The sequence below is a fragment of the Anticarsia gemmatalis genome, chromosome 17, assembly GCF_050436995.1.
Source record: "Anticarsia gemmatalis isolate Benzon Research Colony breed Stoneville strain chromosome 17, ilAntGemm2 primary, whole genome shotgun sequence".
Taxonomy (NCBI): domain Eukaryota; kingdom Metazoa; phylum Arthropoda; class Insecta; order Lepidoptera; family Erebidae; genus Anticarsia; species Anticarsia gemmatalis.
The window spans coordinates 7,803,045-7,823,480 of NC_134761.1; the positions used below are offsets into that span (position 1 = coordinate 7,803,045).

The 20,436-nt window shown below is 33.8% G+C and overlaps 1 protein-coding gene across 2 annotated transcripts in view; it reads left to right on the plus strand.

Moving 5' to 3' along the window:
- The first annotated feature begins 3,642 nt into the window (after positions 1 to 3,642).
- The window catches only part of Pde8 (phosphodiesterase 8), a 233,333-nt gene continuing 216,539 nt past the window's right edge, over positions 3,643 to 20,436 (plus strand). For both annotated transcript variants that reach the window (XM_076124910.1, XM_076124911.1), the window contains exon 1: positions 3,643 to 3,912. The gene's annotated coding sequence lies outside the window, so the exon portion shown is untranslated. The remainder of the gene's footprint in view (positions 3,913 to 20,436) is intronic.

A 20,436-nucleotide genomic window follows, 5' to 3' on the forward strand; every position in this document is an offset into this window, starting at 1 on the left:
ACAGTTCTATTCTAGTGTTCTACGTGTTAGTTAAGATAATGGTAGATAATTTCAGGAAGTACAGTTGGCGACAAATATTCGTATTCCATTTGCTCTTCTCCCAATGTTGTGATTTTGAATGTTGCTTTACCAGTAAATCGCTAAATTAACCTTATTAGTTAAAGTCAGATATGTCCTTTGATCATTTTTAATTTCAATATTCTACCCAATTTTACTCGTCGTATCCTTAGGTTTTATCGTAGTACTACGGTATAAGTAATGAGCGATTCCTTAAAACTGTATGCCTGCATACGTACAATGGATCTAAATAGAGTAAAAATATGAGTGAGGCAAGGAAATGTTGTAAGGATGGTGCCAAGTGGCGTTCTTTGGTCTCTGCTTACCCCTAGGGGAAAAAGGCGTGATATTATGTGTGTAATTTTATGATGCAATTGAGCAATATTTTTATTAACAGGCTAGAAGTCTTTCGCGTATAAGAAACATGCAATTACATATGTTAAGATTAACAAGGTTCAAGGAGAATGTATTCTCTATAAAGAAAGACAGTTTCCTTTGTGGTTAACTGTACTACATGTATTGCGGCATGTACTTCGTCCACCCGTAGATTATAGTGGTCTTTGAGGTCTAATAGTCATTGTTACAGATGCAGATAGGAATTACGGATCTAGAGTTTCCTTTGACTAATAACTATGTCCAGTTCGACTAATGGTGGTCAGTTTATAGCCAAGACTATTGTAGAAAGCTTAAGGGCTTACAAGAGGAAGAATAATATTTTTATTTTAATACCAAAGCTGTCCTATTTAGTATTTTAGTATTCAGTATAATTATTAGACCGGGGAAAAGTTTTTTGGCATTATAGTAGGTATGAACTTGTAATAAAATCTTTTCTCTACACAAAAAAGCTCGATGTTTGGGTACCTCACGAGCTCACTAAAAGAAACCTAATGTACCGTGTACCTACTCATATGTGATTCTTGAAGCCAAAGAGATTTTATTACAAGTTCATACATACTATTGTGGAAAAGACTTTTTCCCCGACCTAATAAAAAACCAAATCTTTTTCATCAGTTGGCTGGCTTTACTATTTTGCATACCTAATCCTAGATAAATTATCTGAAAGATTAAGGAACGGAGAATAAGGCCCGGATTCACAACTTCTATAAAATATCCATCACATACATACCTATTTAAACTGTGAAACTTGCTCTCAAACGCATAAATTGAACAATACTAATATATTCCCAAATAAAATCTTATACAACCCGACTAAAATTAAATTCACATAAAAACTGCAAAACATAATAGTCGGGTTACAAAACTTATTCCTTCTTCAAATAAATACATTTGTTACTAAGCTAAGGTACACAATATTCAGTGGAGCGAGATTCACAGACTGCCAGCCAATTAGTGTAGTGTGCAGGAAACCTCCCCGATGTTCCGGGAATCGAGGGATTGATCTCAACTTGACACCTCCGTTATTACGACAAACACTACCATATACAATATATTGTAGGTAGCTTTACGAAGGTATAAATGCAGTGTCTTTATGACGTCTGTTTTATTTCATTTTCATAAGTTTAAGTTTCACTGCTGAGCAAAGACTTTTACTAGACTTTTTTAGATCTTTTACTTTTCAAAATAGTTTTGAGCTGCAAATTTTGTAACACAAGTTTATTTGTGTCAGTAGTCTAATGTTTTTATGTGAATGCATACATAGATAGATGTATAGATTTACCCTCTTATTCATAAACACACTATTAACCTATTTTATTTAATAAACTACTACAATACGTTTCCTTTTTTTCATTTCGCTAAGGAGTGAAAGAAACAAAACCCCTTAAAAGCCTTTCATCAGTACATATATTTTTATGAATAAGAGGGTTAACATACAATGTATTGGATGAGAATCAAACTTATAACACTATTTACATTAGTTGAAATAAGGTCACAACACAAGCACTGTGCGGTAGCCCGTATATGCGGCTAGCCATCCAGTTGCCCACAGACATTAAATGTAAGTACCTACCTACATTTTATATAAAACGAATTCCCGTAAAATTCCCGTAATTTATTTTATATGGAACTAACCCGTGGTAGACCCAACAAATGTTCCTTTCCTAACTTTTTCTACAATCATCATAATAGTTTGGTACATATATATTATTTACACAAGTCCTTTTACTAATAATTATTCCGTCTATTGGTGAAAACTATATGGAAATTCATTCAGAGTTTTGAGTTTGTAGAACAAAAACATCAGACGAGTATGGAACTGTTTTACAATATACTAACTAACTATCTGCCCGCCGTTTTGTCCCCGTTGAATTTCCAAAAATCCGTGATCCTCTAAACTTCCTAAGGAATCTTCATACCAAGTTTCAACTTTCTACGTTCAGTATTTTCGGCTGTGCTTTGTCTATTAGTTAGTCAGTCACTCAGAGTCGGTATCATAAGAGTTTTATATGTATATGTATAAGTATATGATAAAATATTTTGTAATGATATGTAGCGATACATAACAAGGATGGCTATGTAATATGACGCTTCGTGCGTAATGTACGTGATAATTATTATTGGAAATATATACATAATATGTGTGAAATTTCATCTGTCTAAGTTAAGTTAGGCACGATTGAGTGAATAGATTGTGGTTTTTGAGTTAATGTCCTTTGGTGTAGTCTTCTTGAAGGAGAAACTGTCGGTTAAATTATGATTATAATAATATGTTATTATTTTCTTAATGTAGGTATTAGCAAAATTTCAAAAGTTTCCACCGTTACAGGAATGCGAGGAGGTCCTAATAAAACCAGATAAATTTATTCAAATAATATTTGAACATAACATTTTTCTGCTACTAACTACCATTTTATATTACTTTCGTTAAGATTCTCAGTGATGGATATCTGTGTGCCAAAATAGTTTTTGATGTGTCTTTAAGTCACAAGCATCTTATAATTTGACACACGATTTAACTAAAAACAAGCGAAATTCTATTACACCTAAAATAAATTTTATATTAGCTCCGTCATACGAAACCTGTTTGTGTATGCAATGATAGAGCGTTTTTATACATAGTTTTTATTTCTAATTCTTGTAATATTCAATCATCTGCTAGATTTTCAAGGTCTCTCGCTACTGACTTGTACATGCAATCATAGAAATTCATATATGTTTCGGATATTGAACCCTTTACACGTGGGGCCTTATTGATAAGACTACATTTTCTGTGGCACCAAATTTTGCTTTATTGTTGTAGATGGAGTCAAAACTTTAACTTGCGGAAGAAATTTTGTGGTGTTCATTTCATTGTGACAATGTGCCAAACAAAAATAATAATCAGATTGTGTTTCTCCATAAAGTTTATTGAAGCGCATTGGCTCGTCCCCACCGAGCCTGGCACAGAGGCATTACCACGTAATTTAAACCAAAACAATTTATTTTCTACATCGCCGGCGGTACGTTATCAATAGTCCACTCACGCAACACGACACTCATCAAAACACTATTAGAATTAGCATATTAATGAAACAACAGTATTAAAAGTGGACTATAGTTCGCTAACTATGTGTATTATGCAAACATTTTTCGCTTGGGCGGTGGCGAGGCGATAGGGCGGGCGGGGAGCCGTCAGTCGTCATGCACCCGCCGGCGAAGGTGCACGTCGCGCGCTGTGTCACACGCACCCTCCGATAATCGCGACTCGCCGTAGTGGCAACAGTGTCGGCGTGTAGTACTGCCGTCTGGTCGAGCCGCCCCGCCCCGCGCAGTGCGCCTCCGCCGGGCCACAACGGGGCGTCGTAACCTCCGACCGCGGACCAACTAACTGGACACTCCACAGTGATAAACCAAAAATTGACGTTTCACGAAACTCGATTTGTGTGTTAGTGTTTATTTGTGTTGTGTGTGATATAGGTAAGTGGTATCTCTATTTTTTTCCTCTCTCAATGACATGTTGTTGTCGTCAGCTGATTGCTGAGTTTGAGTTTGTAATTGTCACCTCGACGCTCCGAGAAACTGTTAGGCTAGTAGTTTATCATTTTATTTTCGTACGGAACGTTTTAAACTTACGAAACTGTAGAGAATGTTAACGGCTTGATGTTTTAAGATAAAATATCACTATTTGTGTTTTAAGACATTAAATATGATAAATGTAGTCTGTATCTTGGGATCTCGTGGAAAATCTTTGTACACATTTTCGCGGCGGACTTAATCTGGTCGTAATTAATATCTACATTATATCATTGTTGTTGGCAAGAGATATAACACAGTCATATAATATTTTGTCTACTGTTTTGAAGTAAAACATTCAATACAGTCATGTGCTACATCTGTGATAATTTATTACGAAGTACAAAATATTTTTACGATGTTTTTTTTCTCAAGACGTTTTTTACTTCATTCAATATAATTATATTCGTTTGTAATCTCAGTTTTATCGTATTTTTATCAAAGAAGAACGATTGACACTTGATTTCGAATTCGTTTCGTCGTTTGATGTTCTCTCTAAGAAGTTTATCCAATCATTTTCCAGTTTATAGGATTCTATGAAACGATTTAGGTCGTTGCTTTGTGAAACTTATACATTTATTTGTGGAAATCTTGGCAATCTTTTGAATTGCGTAATAGGAGTAATACTTCATTTAAACATTCATAATAATATTAAGATAAAAAGGTATTTGAGGTAATAAATTAAAATGACAATGGTATTTCTGAAATTGCCGAAAATGTTGTTAATTAAAGTATAAATGTTGTTTATTCAACAGAAATAAATAACTAAAGTTTTTTTCTGCTTGTTATGATTTCTTATCTTGACCGTGTTATTATATCACACAGATACTGACCAATTTAACGTCAAGGACTCTATGTTTTAGCAAAACTTGATATTTTATTGGCATTATAGTAGAATATAATAATATTTACTGTTATATTTTAATTACATATTACATACTTAGATATTCTTACTAATAATTAAAATACATACATAAGTAGGTAGGCAAGATCTGTATTATGTGGGTAGGTAGGTTTTCCGAGCTTAACAGCTGTATCGATTTAGATCAAAATTTACTAGGGGATAGTCTAAACAAATAATATTTATGCGAACGAATACATCTCGCCTTATCCCCACGAGTAATAGGCAGACACCAAATTACCTTTAAGCTTCATTCTGTTTCATACATTTTGTTATATTAAACGCTCTCTGGTTACGAGTACTACGCACTTTACTGAAGAACATCAGATATGATCTGTGTATGTCTTTGTATGGCGTCTTCTCACAATTTAATCTCTGTATCTGATCTGATGCTATCGTATTGTTATGAAAAATAATACTATATGTTTACATACAATTTCATCCTCCACATGGAATAATATACTATCTAGAAAATAAACCTGTTATTGTCCCTACGGTAAAATCTATACCTACTCACCAAAATCGCTTTAGCAATTTTGACAGTAATAGCCAGTCAAATAAACCAATCAAATATTCGCATTTTCTCAGGCAAAATCCCCTATCGCGCTTGACGAGCGTGGTGAACTCAAGACCTAACTCGTTCAGGAAGAAACCCTTGCCCATCGGTGGGACTTTAAGGGATAAAAAAATTGTTGTATTGTATTTTATTTTATTTTTTTCATGGGTTTGCCCCTTTTTCGAGCAAGATTCTCCTTCCGGTCATAGGACTGTTGTAAAATTACTAAATCATTACTTACTATACGTATACAGAAACCGATAAAAAACAATATTGTTTTCAACGCTATTTATGTTTAAAGTAAATTTTATCTCTACTACGCTACTTAACGCGGGATTATCTTAAAATATGTGTAGTAAAGGAATGTGGAGCACTTAGTAGTATCTCTGCGTCGTAGACATGCGGTGAGACAGAGGTGCACCTAAATGGGTGTAGCATTTTATGAGATGGTTCATTTTAGATAAATACTTGATAGTTAAGAATTCTAGTGGCATGTATTATGACGCTAAGAAAAATGTTATAAAGTTCCATCTAATAGCACCGGAATAATTGATTCTTATAGATAACAGTTACTCGTTACTAATCAGTGGTCATTCACCGGCTAACCGAAAAAAGATATATTAATTCTGCAAATAAGTACGTAATATAGGTACTAGTGAATATTCCAGTATGACTATCAAGTTATACTTAAATATACACTTTACTACTGGAAAATATTACTGGCCGTTAACTGTCAATTCTTATGTCAGTTGTAAAAAAGTATAACTGTCACTTTTAAATATGGAACGTTAATCTTTTTTACTGATTAAATGGCTTCGTAATGACAAATTATACTTAAGGGAGACATTACGTTTTAAAGTGCCAGCAGCAGTAATAATAATTACCCGTTGACGATTATTTTTTCGGTCGTTTGCTTCACTATTAGATTGTCCATATTCATGTAGTTTAGTAATTTATTACATTGAACATTTTGCTCTTCTGCTATAAAAGAAATAAATAGAGATTCTGCGGTGTGTTTTATATAAATAACTTTATATCTACAAACAAACATTAAAATCACACCTTTTCCCATAATATAAGTTTATATTGTTGAAAATCCTCTTATTTTAGGCGGTCAAATAAAAGTAGTTTCTCTTCAACTTTATTGTTAAATACATATATTTCAGGTCGCTTTTCATAGCTTTTCTACCCACGACACAACTTACTGGCCCCGCGTTAATCCGATCAACAGCTTTTCACAACAGCCCAAAACTTTTATTGTGTAGCTCTATCAAGAGCATGTGATAAATAATAATACGATCGTATATTTATTTGGCAACATCTATTTTTGCAGAGTAGGGATTATGACGCTCTATTTTTCGAAACGCACATTTTAGATATTAGCCTATTTGATTTTAATGGGTGCTTTATGAATATCTGACCCATAGTGAAGATTGAACTAAAAATATTCATAACAACATATCGGTTTTGAGATCCTAGTACCGTAGGTTTGTAATAATTATCTTTTTTTTCATTTAGCAAGGGCAAATGCTATCACTGGCTACTCACTGGGTAAATGCCTCTCCCGTAGGCTCCTAAAACCCTTGGCTGGTTGTTAATTCCAACTAAACAATCAGAAACAAATTATCTACTTGACATAAATTCGTAGGGAATTTCTAAACACATTAAAGGCGCTGAACATTTTTCATAATATCTCTATAGCTGGCTATCAAATGTAGAATATAGTGCTACAGCTGATATCAAGATAATCTTAGCCTTCTAAGATATTACAAAGTAATAATTATTTATTTATATTACGTCAACAACTTGGTACATAAGACTCGTTTATCCTGTCTAACCGGTTAGAGCATTCGTCACACTAATTATGCATATTTCGGTGCAAGGAGATAAATGTTGATAGTGGCAATAAAACAAGCTTACGATGACGAATAATCTGATGTAATAATATACTAAAGTACCGTTTTTAATTAAATCTAAGACTCCTAGGTATAGTTATAATGTTTTTTGAATTAACACATCTATACTTTTATATTATAAAGCTGAAGAGTTTGTTTGTTTAATTGTTTGTTTGAACGCGCTAATCTCAGGAACTACGGGTCGGATTAGAAAAATTATTTCAGTGTTAGATAGCCCATTTATCGAGGAGGGCTTTGCTACGACCAATAGGAGCAGAGTATCAGTAAAAAATGTTACAAAAACGGGGAAAAAATTCACCCATTCTCTCTTATGTGACGCAAGCGAAGTTGCGCGGGTCAGCTAGTTTCCAATAAGCCAGATACGCTCGGACACCAATGTCCAGCGACACTTGTTGCCTACAATGTCGAATGAAATGCTGTACATTGCTGGATTTCACTCGACATGTTACGTTTCGCTCGTTACTGTAGACCAGTGGTTCCCAACCAGTGGTCCGTGGAAGTCAAAATATGGTCCGCGAATGATTTTAAAACTTTAAATTTTCGAGATGATTATTACATTTTATTTTTAACTAGCTGACCCGCGCAACTTCGCTTGCGTGACATAACGCTACGACCAAAAGGAGCAGAGTACCAGTAATTAATGTTACAAAAACGAGGAAAAATTTCACCCATTCTCTCTTATTGGACGCAAGCAAAGTTGCGCGGGTCAGCTAGTATGATATAATTCAAATATATTCATTTAAAATTAGCTTTTATTTTTGTTTGTGGCCAGTGCGTGGTTTGCCTCGAGTGCGGGTAACCATGCATCGTGCATATTCTAATATACATAATTGACAACCGCTTTAGTTGTCAATTATGATATTATGCATGCGTTCACTTCTGCATATTATTATGTATGGGATGACGTAAGTGAGTCAAATAGACTCGAGCTGTATGTCCTCACCTTAATATGAAATGTCTCGTTTCAAATTGTAACATGTTCTCGTAATTTTGTATCATAAATAAATATTGGTAAATATTTTTGGCCACTGTCTTTCATATACTCAATCAAGTAATAGTCCCTTACGCTATACGCGGATACTTGACATTTTGGCTTAAACACAGTTATCCGATATCACATAAGGCACTTTTTCATAATGCAAAGTATTTCAAAGATGTAGATGTAATGATTCTATGTAATAACGTTTTACAAAAACTCAAAAGACTTTCCAAAAATATCTTTTACGAGAGATAAAGAACAAATTAATCACTACAAATGCAAGTAAGATAAGATATAACGTAACTCATACAAGTCATCGTCATATACGTAGTCGGCAATTTTACGGTCAATCGAGTGTCAAACTCGAACAAGAAGGGACAATGTCATTGACCCCGTGCATCAATCATTCAGTTTGACAAACAACTTTCGCGACAGTGACCCCGGCAACAGGAAAATATCGTTCGAACAGTTTTGATAGGATAGGTGACTTTTCCACGAGGAAATTGAGTGCTTCATCGAATTTGACACTTTTATAATGTTTTAATATTGAAATGCACAATATTAAATGTTTTTATGCTTTTTGGCCAATATTTGGTAATGGTTGCCAGTTTCATTTTACTCTTAGTTTATGATGCCATGAATGAGGACATGCAGCTTTTGCTATATACTTATCTTATCACCCAATTCCGAGCTGTCATTGAGACTATTTATTTCAAATTACTTACATAATATCACATCTCTTTCCTACAGAGGTAGGCAAAGTCCAAAGAACGCCACTTGGTACGATCCTTACAAACTCCCTTGCTTCATTCACATCCATACATCTTGTCATACAGAACTGCCGGTTACGAGAACTAAAATGAGGATAATCTAATGAAACTTTGTCCGACTCCGTACCAAAAATCGAACCTAAATACATCATTTATCTTTGAACTAGCCATATAATACTAGCACAGAGTCAGTGTTATATTTATATAGTTATATTTGATTTAAAAGGTGATGTTTGTTCGCTCGGCTTTCACAAACGGATCAACTGATTTGCGTTATCCTAGTTTACTGACGCCACAAGGATTTTGTTTTCATTTGAATACCATTACGTGTATTTACATTGTACTGCACGGTGGAGAAAATAATAATGAAATACTGCTTGTTTTTTAACTAAAAGAGGAGATTTTAGTGTCCTGGCAATTAAGGATAATAAACCTTATCTGATAGATAACTGACAGCTAATTCTGTTTCAAACTCTACTTTTTAAGCTAACCAATACTCATACAATACAGAAGTAGAGTCCTGCTATTTTATGTATTGCTATAACAAGTGTAGAATTTTACTTGTGTGTTCTGTTTGTACGCCTAAATGGCATACACCATTTAGAGAAAAATTGTCATATAACTCAAAAAATACATGGTTGACGGATCTGCCGTTTTAATCTAGATCAATACGTTATAGATTTCTTAATTAGTTTTTGAGGAAATCATTATTTTTCACATTTATTAATCATTATATTTAACATCTATAAATAATGATTAAGAACGTTCATCACAAATTTAAATCATATAAAAATCAAATAATTAAAAGATGCAACAGTTTCACTAATTACGATCCCAAAAAAACCCCACGTTTTTACTAACAAAACAACACAATAATTACAACGAAAAAACTTTATTATTTCATTAGGAAAGTTTTACGGCTGTGCAATTAATTAAGGGGTTCTGTACACTGTAGCTATATAGTTATAGGTCGGGATGTTACCAAATATTGCAGCCGACCCTTTGTTCTATACAAAGCTTGTATGACATACCAAGGGCTAGTTTCCATTATACCGTGATGATAGATTACGCTGAGTATCGTATTAATAACAGGTATGAATTTTAAAGCTCGGTTTTCAGAACCTAACTTACAACTGTTTTTCTAGGCTGATACTAGTCTATAAATAAAGACCTACTAGATACGTTATTTTCTGTCTATCTATACTAATATTATAAAGCTGAAGAGTTTGTTTGTTTGCTTGTTTGATTGCGCTAATCTCAAGAACTACGAGTCTGATTTGAAAAATTCTTTCAGTGCTAGATAGCCCATTTATCGAGGAAGGCTATAGGCTATAAATCATCACGCTACGACCAATAGAAGCAGAGCAGCAGTAAAAAATGTTACAAAAACGGGGAACATTTTGACCCATTTTCTATTATGTGATGCAAGGAAACTTGCGCGGGTCAGCTAGTACAAAATATAGCAACAAGCTGTTGCGTGGAAATCGAAAATTTTATACAAGAGAACAAAAGACATTGGAAATAAAGGCGGGTAAAGGACAGCAAGAAGTCGTTGCTACGCTTCACCCAATCTTCCATGTCTCTAATTCGTGTCGTCTTCTGCGTAGCGGTTTGTTACTATAATCAGAATTATTATGTTAAGTAGCATAGCACGTTATATACCGTGTGGTTTGAAGCATTGTGGTTTGTGTATTTCAATAGTGGTCTTCACATATAGCACGACAGATAGATAGATAGACCATCGTCCACATTTTATTTTGCAGTTTTTCAACAATAAACATAATTTAAACTACACAATGATGATAAACAGTTCTTTTAATGGAAACGGTTGAAGACGTTAATCGTCCAACGACGAATTAATCGTCATGAGACAATGGGAACGCGCCCTTATACAAACAAAACCGTCGCACTATGACTGCGATCTGAACTCGGCTTTATAAACATTCGGTAAAATTCGAGGCTTGCAGTTTTGTTTGCAAATAAGAGACCTGGATAGGTGATAGTTCTATATCGTGTTTATTGAACGCTAGCTTTGTCTTCGATTCTACTCGTGTGAATTCATTTAATACAGAAATAGGTCCCTTTCTAAAATTGGTTCGCTAACAATAGGTTTCGTCATTAAGGTGCAGCGCAGACGGCACACTTTTTGTGCGATCGAGTCTGTGTACTAATGTGGTAAAGTCTATTAAAAACTTAAACTTACCGTATTTTGTTTTTTATTTAGACTCATACATGTCCAAACAGGAGCGAAATAAACAATACAGCACACTTCATCCCACATTTTTCTTTTTAAATGTCTATCATGATATTCTGCAGATTCGATCGCACACAAAAAGTGTGCCGTCTGCGCTGCCCCTTAGACAAACAGACAGACAGATAGGTGGTGGTGGGTTTACTTAAATTTATAATATGCACAAGCTTATGCAACTACAAGAATGTGACTTTTTTAGCACGGAAAAGTTTTAATCTACTTTTTCAAAATATGTCACCTGCATCAGAAAGGCCATTTGTCAGTAAAAGCATAATAGACTTTCAATACATGTTCTTAAATACTGATGAAGACACTGGCAACTGTAACACAGCTTCGGCTAGCATGGCAGGACAATGTATGGATATTGCCACAGATTTTATGTCTATAAAATATTTTTGACGCATAGACATGTACTATATCGACTGACGTTATCTATACTGACGTTATTTATAAAACCTCCTTTACCTATTAGAGCGGAATAACCGAAGTCTGTTAGAATTATAGATATAACTCTCAATAAGAATTAATGCACATATTGAATAAGTGTCCTTTTAAATGGTAGGCATTTACAATTGAACACCCGTCTTCTACAACCCCGACTTTACATTCAATTTATCATCCAAAAAATGACAATTGAAATCCAGTAATTAATTTTAGGAATCCATTGGTGTTAGTCATGTAATGGAATTTGGCAATTAATCTATTGGTTTCTGTGAAAAGGGTTTGTATGGCCATACATGGAAAAGTATGTCAGTATATTTTATCAATATCTTCTGTAAACATTTTTGAAAAAATAAAAACTAAATATACTTAAATTTCCAGTATTTTTTGTTTACACATAAAATTATAACCTCTTTATTGTAGCCAATTAGGTTGAAAATTCTATAAATGTGACCAAGAAACTACCTCGTCTTAACGTTAACGTCTACACCGCTGTTATTTAGCATTGAAAATGTTTTACAGCCCGGTATACTATACGTCTAGACTTTTTTAATCAAGCCCTAAGCAGTTAAATTTGCGAAATAAAGTTCGAACTATCCTTTATCACCTGTAAAGAAAAAACATACATATTTCTCTACATCCGTCATAATTAACAGCAATTATTCCCAAAGACCACATTAAACAAATAAAGCAGTACACGTTGACAGTCGTTTATTTCACAGCGTCAAGTTAGTCGTATGAATGAAGACAGAAATAGTGCGGACTTGGCTATCAGTCAAGACGTTACAGTGATACTATTTGTGCTGACGTTATCAATGTCAACGGCTTGTGAACAGTTAAGTCATGGAGTACTTGTTAGTTTGAGTGAAGCTTATGGCAGCCTGTGTGACTAATTGTAATTTGATTTATCTATGAAAAGGAAGTAAGCTCAGATCTGGATAGAATAGCTTCTAAACTTATTTGGCTGCCCAAAAATCATGAAACATCAAGAAATGTTAATAGATATGAAACATTTGTCTTGTATTCTTGGTAGTTATTTTGGCTCAGTCGCTACCTGAAACACAATTTACATCGAGAGAAATGAATCAGATCCGAAACCGAAATTTACAAACTTTTTCTAAAAAATATTGTTATAAAATATGCCTTGCAAATATTATTTTATACAAATTCGCACAGACTGGAAATCACACCAAACATTGGCGTGGTGGGTAGATTTCAACCATAGCAGAGCAGATATTTTATAATAAAACTAGCTGACCCGCGCAACTTCGCTTGCGTCACATAAGAGAGAATGGGTCAAAAATGTTCCCCGTTTTTGTAACATTTTTTACTGGTACTCTGCTCCTATTGGTCGTAGCGTGATGATATATAGCCTATAGCCTTCCTCGATAAATGGGCTATCTAACACTGAAAGAATTTTTCAAATTGGACCAGTAGTTTCTGAGATTAGTGCGTTCAAACAAACAAACAAACAAACTCTTCAGCTTTATAATATTAGTATAGATATCTGCGATAAAATATCTTCTCTGTTATCTGTTCGCTTTGCAACATAACGAATGAAAAATAATGTTAACATTTACTACATCTACTCGGCTTTCACAACCAAAACTAGGTTTTCATTCAAACTTTCTAAATCCGCTACAAGACTGTTATCCTTAGTATTTTCACGTCACGTTTTCACCACACCTAGTCGTAGTCTCACCAGTATATACATATATACGTATAAAGTCATTGTGATACACGATCGAGGTCGCGCTAACTATTTCGTCATGTTGACACACGTCAAGACTTCCTCAATGAACAATATTTGCCAACTAGTGGAAAACCCTAAGGAGACTGAAATAACTGTTCTCGGTTGAAAATGTCTGTTACACTGAACTACTGTTATAAAGTAAGAGTAGGTGTTAGGATAGAACTACATATTCTATTTTAGTTTAAAGGTATTTAAAGTTGATTCCACGCATAAGTCACTCCTGAAATACTTTTCTGGAAATCTGGGAAGCAGTGTGTATACTTTTATATTTCATAGTTTCAGGGTAGTAACTGTCACTGTGTAGATAATTTGGTTTTGTTACTATGGACCTGTCTTACCCCCGGTTTCTTAGGTACATTTAGCGGTTGTTTATCTATTCAATAGTGTCAAAACTCATATAAAAAAACGCTATTGAATAGCTCATAATCTCATAGAGTTAAAAACCTTCAAAGCCCTAAATAAATAAAGATACAAAAACTTAAATGAATATATCTATACATTTTTTTTTATGAAAACTATCAATCAAATGCTGAACATATAAAGACATTTATTTAGATAATAGCATATACTTACTTAATGATTAGTTTGTAATATATTTAAAAGCATTCAGTAATAACATTAATTTACCAATCGAATAGTAAAAGAAATATATCTAAAACTTTTTGATTCCAAGTTTTATTTTAGAAATAAACTGAAAACCTGAGGGTTGTTGAACTGTAATTTAAAGTCAGATGAAATAAGTTAGAAATCATTAAGTATTAACAAATGTTATAGTGCAACAACTTAGTAGAGAGTCTTGTGTACAAGGCTAGTGGACGTAAATAAAATTCAGAATTTAAAATATCACTTACTTACAGACTTATGCAGCCAATGGTGGTCTAATTGATACAGATTACCGAAATTTAACTTCGTTGAATATTAAAAGTTTATGATATTTTTCTATTCTGTTTTAACTCCGACTAGGCGATATTGGCTAGTTTACCTTATTTTCTAGTACCATAGGTTGACTGATATTTTATAACGGATAGAGTTGTGAAAAGAAAGAAACGAAATTACAACGAAAATTATTTTTCGTTGATTATATCCAGGCCTCGGATTCTTTTTTTTATTGAATACGGACGTAATCCTAACACACATAATTGTAATTATGGTTAAAATAAATCGAGTGTGCTAAGGCTCTATACTAAGTTGTTGGACTATAGATTAAATAGAAAGTACTCAAAGTAAATTCAAATAAGTGGCTACGTGCGAATGGACCTTATTTCCAAATGACTTTCATTGAAGTTCTATGTTTTATTTATTTTATTTCAAGTGGTTATTTAAAATCGAAGTGGATTCTTGTCTGCGTATATTTGCATTTTTAAATAATATTAATGATAGTGCGCAAAATACACAGTAAATACCCCGATATCTTTATACATGATTTTTTTATGCAAATAGAAATAAAAATTTCAATTAATTAAAGAGTATCTATCTAATAAAATAAATATACTTCTTTCTCTTAATTTGTGGCAAAGCGTATTTTCGTCAAGTTATCGTTCAACAGTCGTGCTTTTTATCTACCTCCAATTTTTCTAACAAACCATTATGGTTTCCATGCCCATTCGGAACAAATCTATAATATAAAAATGAATCGCAAAATGTGTTGGTAAGCGCATAACTCAACAACGCCTCGACTAATTTGGCCAAATCTTTTTTTAAAATGTTCGTTGAAGTTTAAGGATGGTTTTTACGGCGAGAAAAATTAGAATTATCGCTGGAAAAATCCTAAAAATAACCCTTTTCTTTTTCTCATACAAATGATTTGTAACTAAAACGTAGTCAATTTGAGCTTTATTGCTATGGTATAAAGTTCATATCAAAATTACATGCACTCACTGTTGTCTAAGCAATGTAGGTGTGTTCCTAAAGTCAAAGATCGTATCTGTCAAAACAATGTGCGTGTGTTCGTTGGAGCACAGAATACATAGTTGGAGGAGTTTAAATGTCGCGTTCCGAAACTCGCGTTTCTTTTGTATTAGTTTCGGCACGCGAGATAAAATGCATCAGTTTCCACGTCATTACATCAGTCAAACAAAAATCGCGTTACCGTTACGCGTTAATATCCAAATTTTACGTAAACAAAATAATTCGTACGGCTTAAAAGGATTTGACTTCAAGTCATATCAAATTAAAAAAAAAAAAAGTTGTCTGTGACCTAACCTATTGAGTTTGCTTTTGTCAACTAAAGCACACATCAACGTTGAATCTTGCCATTCAGTGAAATCTATTAAATACATTTGGAAATATGTAACCAAAGGGAGTGATATGGCTGTGATTGGAATTGGTGCAGAGAATTCCAATGATGAAGTTACCCAATACCAAATGGGCCGCTATGTCAGTAGTAATGAAGCAGTTTGGCGAATATTTTCTTTTCCTATTCATGAGAGACACCCTTCTGTTGTTCACTTAGCTGTGCATTTAGAAAATGGACAAAGAGTGTATTTTACAGCACAGAACGCAGTACAAAGAGCTGCTCAGCCACCATCTACTACATTAACCAGTTTTTTTGAGACATGCCAAAACGATGATTTCGCACAAACATTGCTATATTCTGAAATGCCAAAATATTATACCTGGAATCAATCCTCAAGGAGATTTATACGACACAAGGAAAACCAGTTCCAGGATATACAGATGTATATTCCACCGATGCGATTGGCCGGATTTATTCAGTACATCCAAGCAATGATGAATGTTTTTATTTACGACTGCTATTAGTCAATGTACGTGGCCCAACATCATTCCAACAGTTCCGAACTGTTGATGGTGAATTGTGCGGATCCTACAGAGAAGCCTGTCAACGTTTGCAATTGCTTGAAAATGACGCTCATTGGGATCAAACTCTCAATGATGCTGTAATATCATCACACGCTCATCAAATACGAACATTGTTTTCTATAATCATATCTACATGCTTCCCATTAAACCCAATTGATTTGTGGATCAAGTACAAAGATTACATGTGTGATGATATTTTGTATCAAATACGGAATAGAATGGGAAATCCAAATATACAAATCAGTGAAGAAATTTACAATGAAGCATTAATTTCAATTGAGGACATGTGCTTGATAATGTCAAACAAACTATTAATTCAATTAGGCCTGACCGCGCCCAATCGTCCAATGCATGATGCTTTTAACCAAGAGTTGCATCGAGAAAAACTGTATGATCTCAACGCTTTGAAAGAATTAATTCAAACAAATCTTCCACTGTTAAATGAACAACAGAAGTATGTATTTGAAACTCTTATGAAAGTAACAAATAATGAAACTGGAGGGATTTACTTCTTAGATGCACCTGGTGGTACAGGAAAAACTTTTTTGATTTCATTAATATTAGCAACAATTCGCTCACAAAATAAAATTGCACTTGCACTCGCTTCGTCGGGAATCGCAGCAACTTTGCGTGAAGGTGGTCGAACAGCCCATTCAGCACTGAAATTGCCATTAAATATGCAAAGCAATGAAACTCCAACCTGCAACGTTTCGAAGAACTCTGCAATGGCAAAGGTTTTGCAGCAATGTAAATTGATTGTTTGGGATGAATGCACGATGGCACATAAAAAATCTTTGGAGGCTTTAGACAGAACCTTAAAAGATCTACGGAGCAATAATAACCGATTTGGTGGTGCAATGATTTTATTAGCAGGAGATTTTCGTCAAACATTGCCAGTGATTCCACGATCAACGCCAGCTGATGAACTCAATGCATGTCTAAAGTCCTCCAATTTGTGGAAACATGTTAAAGTACTACATTTAAGCAAGAATATGCGCGTCGAGTTGCAAAATGACCAATCTGGAAACATATTCTCTAAACAACTCATTGACATTGGTAATGGCAAATTTCCTATAGACATGTTGACTGGCTGCATTAACTTTCCTCAAAGTTTTTGTCAGTTAACTCAATCAAAAGATGAACTTATTCAAAAGGTGTTTCCAGATGTTTCTCAAAATTACAGAAACTATGATTGGTTGAGCGAACGAGCTATACTGGCTGCAAAAAACATAGATGTAAATGAATTAAATTTCAAAATTCAAGAACAAATTACAGGCGAATTGAGGATATATAAATCAGTTGATTCGGATTGCTAATCAAGATGATGTAGTCAACTATCCACCGGAATTTTTAAACTCGCTGGATTTGCCAGGATTGCCACCTCACAATCTTCAATTAAAGGTTGGATCGGTGGTTATAATGTTGCGAAATATCAACCAACCGCGTCTTTGCAACGGTACACGGTTAGCGATAAAAAAAATACTAAACAATGTGATAGAAGCAACTATACTCAAAGGAAAGTATGAAGGAGAAGATGTTCTCATACCGCGCATCCCAATGATTCCGACTGATGTGCCATTTGAGTTTAAACGACTACAGTTTCCAGTGCGGCTTGCTTTTGCTATGACTATAAACAAGTCCCAGGGGCAATCATTAAGTGTTTGTGGTATTAATCTAGAAAACCCATGTTTCTCACATGGTCAATTGTATGTTGCCTGTTCCCGTGTTGGAAAACCATCAGATTTGTTTATCTATGCGCCAGGTAATCAAACAAAAAACATCGTATACCACAAAGTACTACAATGATAATAATAATTATTATGATTCACATGATTAACAATAAAGCGATTACTTACTTTAAAATCCATATATATGTTGTATTTAATTATTTTTTATTCACAACGCCCTATCACCAGGGTGAAGGTTCTGTTCAGGAGATTTTTTTTAAATACGTAGGCAAAAAAACTGCCACATTACAAATCTTTTTGACAGGACGAAGTCTGTCGGGTCAGCTAGTATTATATAACAACATAAATAGTGGTTTTCTCGTACTTTATATTCGTAAGAGTATAAATATTAATAAATATTATTATTGGACAACTCATATAGTTCACACATAGACAATACATTTATTGAGGGCATGCAAAGTCCCCAACCAGCACTTGGCTAGCGTGGTGGACTAAAGGCCTACCCTCTCCTTCGTTTGGGAGGAGACTCTTGCTCAATAGTGGGACAGTAATAGGTTAAAAAAAAATATATCCGTGAAAAAATCATAACCAAAATATAGTAAATCTAAAATGTTTTCCAAACAAAATCAGTATTATTGAGCAGGTAGTACAAGCATTAGTTCTAATACACAGTGATAAGCGTTCACGTGTTATCACCGCGATAAATAATGATAAGGGGGAGCACTTAGAGAGTTATCTTGGGTCACATAGTCTTAAAATAGTTGGGCAATTTGTGACGCATGCTGGCGATGGGCACGTAAATATATTAGTTTGACTCGTGACTTTGCTCACGTGTTTTATGGATTATTTAATGTAGTTATTTGATAATTCTAAAGCCTGCTTCAGTTATACTGCTAGCTGCTAACAGAATCAGGAAATCTTGGGTTGTAAGGGTATATGGCAATAGGCTCTATCCCCTTATATCATGGGACTAATGTTGCAAATGGCAAAACGCAGGTGTTTCTACGGTGAACGGTAGAAAAACGTGATGTTATGCATGTATGTATCTAAAGCACAAGTACATAATATTAAGTTTAAGCTATGAAAACGTGGCAATACTGCCAGCATTCTGTAATCGAGTTGACAGCGATATAAAGAAATACTACGACGCTTAGCGCCCTTCCTTCCCTTCCCACCTTTTTATATTAATTTGTATATTTTTTCATTAACTTTTCTGAGATACAAGTTCTCGTGAATAGTCATGTGTAAACCAAGACAGTTTTAACTTAAATATAAATAAGTGTTTATAAGATGATTGAATTGATATTTGATGACTGTCATATAGAGATTTTTCTTTTAATTGTTTTATCTTTTGAATGAGATTCTTTTATCGTCCTCTTGATTAGAAGAATCAACTTTCGGAATACATATTAATATACATATAGTTGCACTATGAATTTGGTTGCGCGAGGAAATCGAACAGAAGTACTACACGCGCGTAGTAGCGACGTGGTTACAATACGCCGCTAGAGATGTAAAAATAAAATTAAAAACAATTGAATAAGAAGTAGCTATGTTTTCCTCAGTGTTGGCAGAAGAAAAGTTTTTATTATTCTTGTTCAATAAGACTTCTTTTAAACATTAATGCTCTTCCTCATAACAACAAACATATTTAAAGCTGTATGTTTTTTAAAAGTTTTGCGAGTTAAGAAAAATTTTAAATGCTTCACAATGCTGTTGTTTTATCTAACTACTAACTATTGTACATTTTAAATGTAATATCTGTTTTAATTGGTTTCGCAGACGGTGATACTAAAATTGTCAGTAGACATTTTTGGATCTTTATTTCATAAAAAAAAAATTAAATGAATTAATTATTATGTATTTATCATTGCAGTGACGATGAGCATTTTCTGATTTAATATATTTATAAATAAATTAAAATATATCAAAGTACTGCCGCTATGTACATAAGAAATGGTTATAAATTTAATTTTAAATAAATTAGCATTTTCATTAGTTTATATTAAATTATATCATTAAAATATCAAAGAACAGTTGCCTTTATGATAATAAAAATAAATAAATTAAAAAAAAACATACTTTACTTTTCAATTAGCCTCCTTATTAAGAATTAGTTTAAAAATGTGAAAGTACAAACATACACAGTCTCGTACATAGATTTCAGTACAAATTCAAGACCCGGTCAGATATCTTTGTATTATGAATAATGATTTTTTTATCTTACTAACTGTAATGTGCTATGACGTTAGTTGTATGACGGATAGTACTAAATCACACTGAGCACTTAAATTGAGTGTGACGAGAGTGCTCGAGTATGCGTAAATTTGCGCGGCCAAATAATAAATGATTT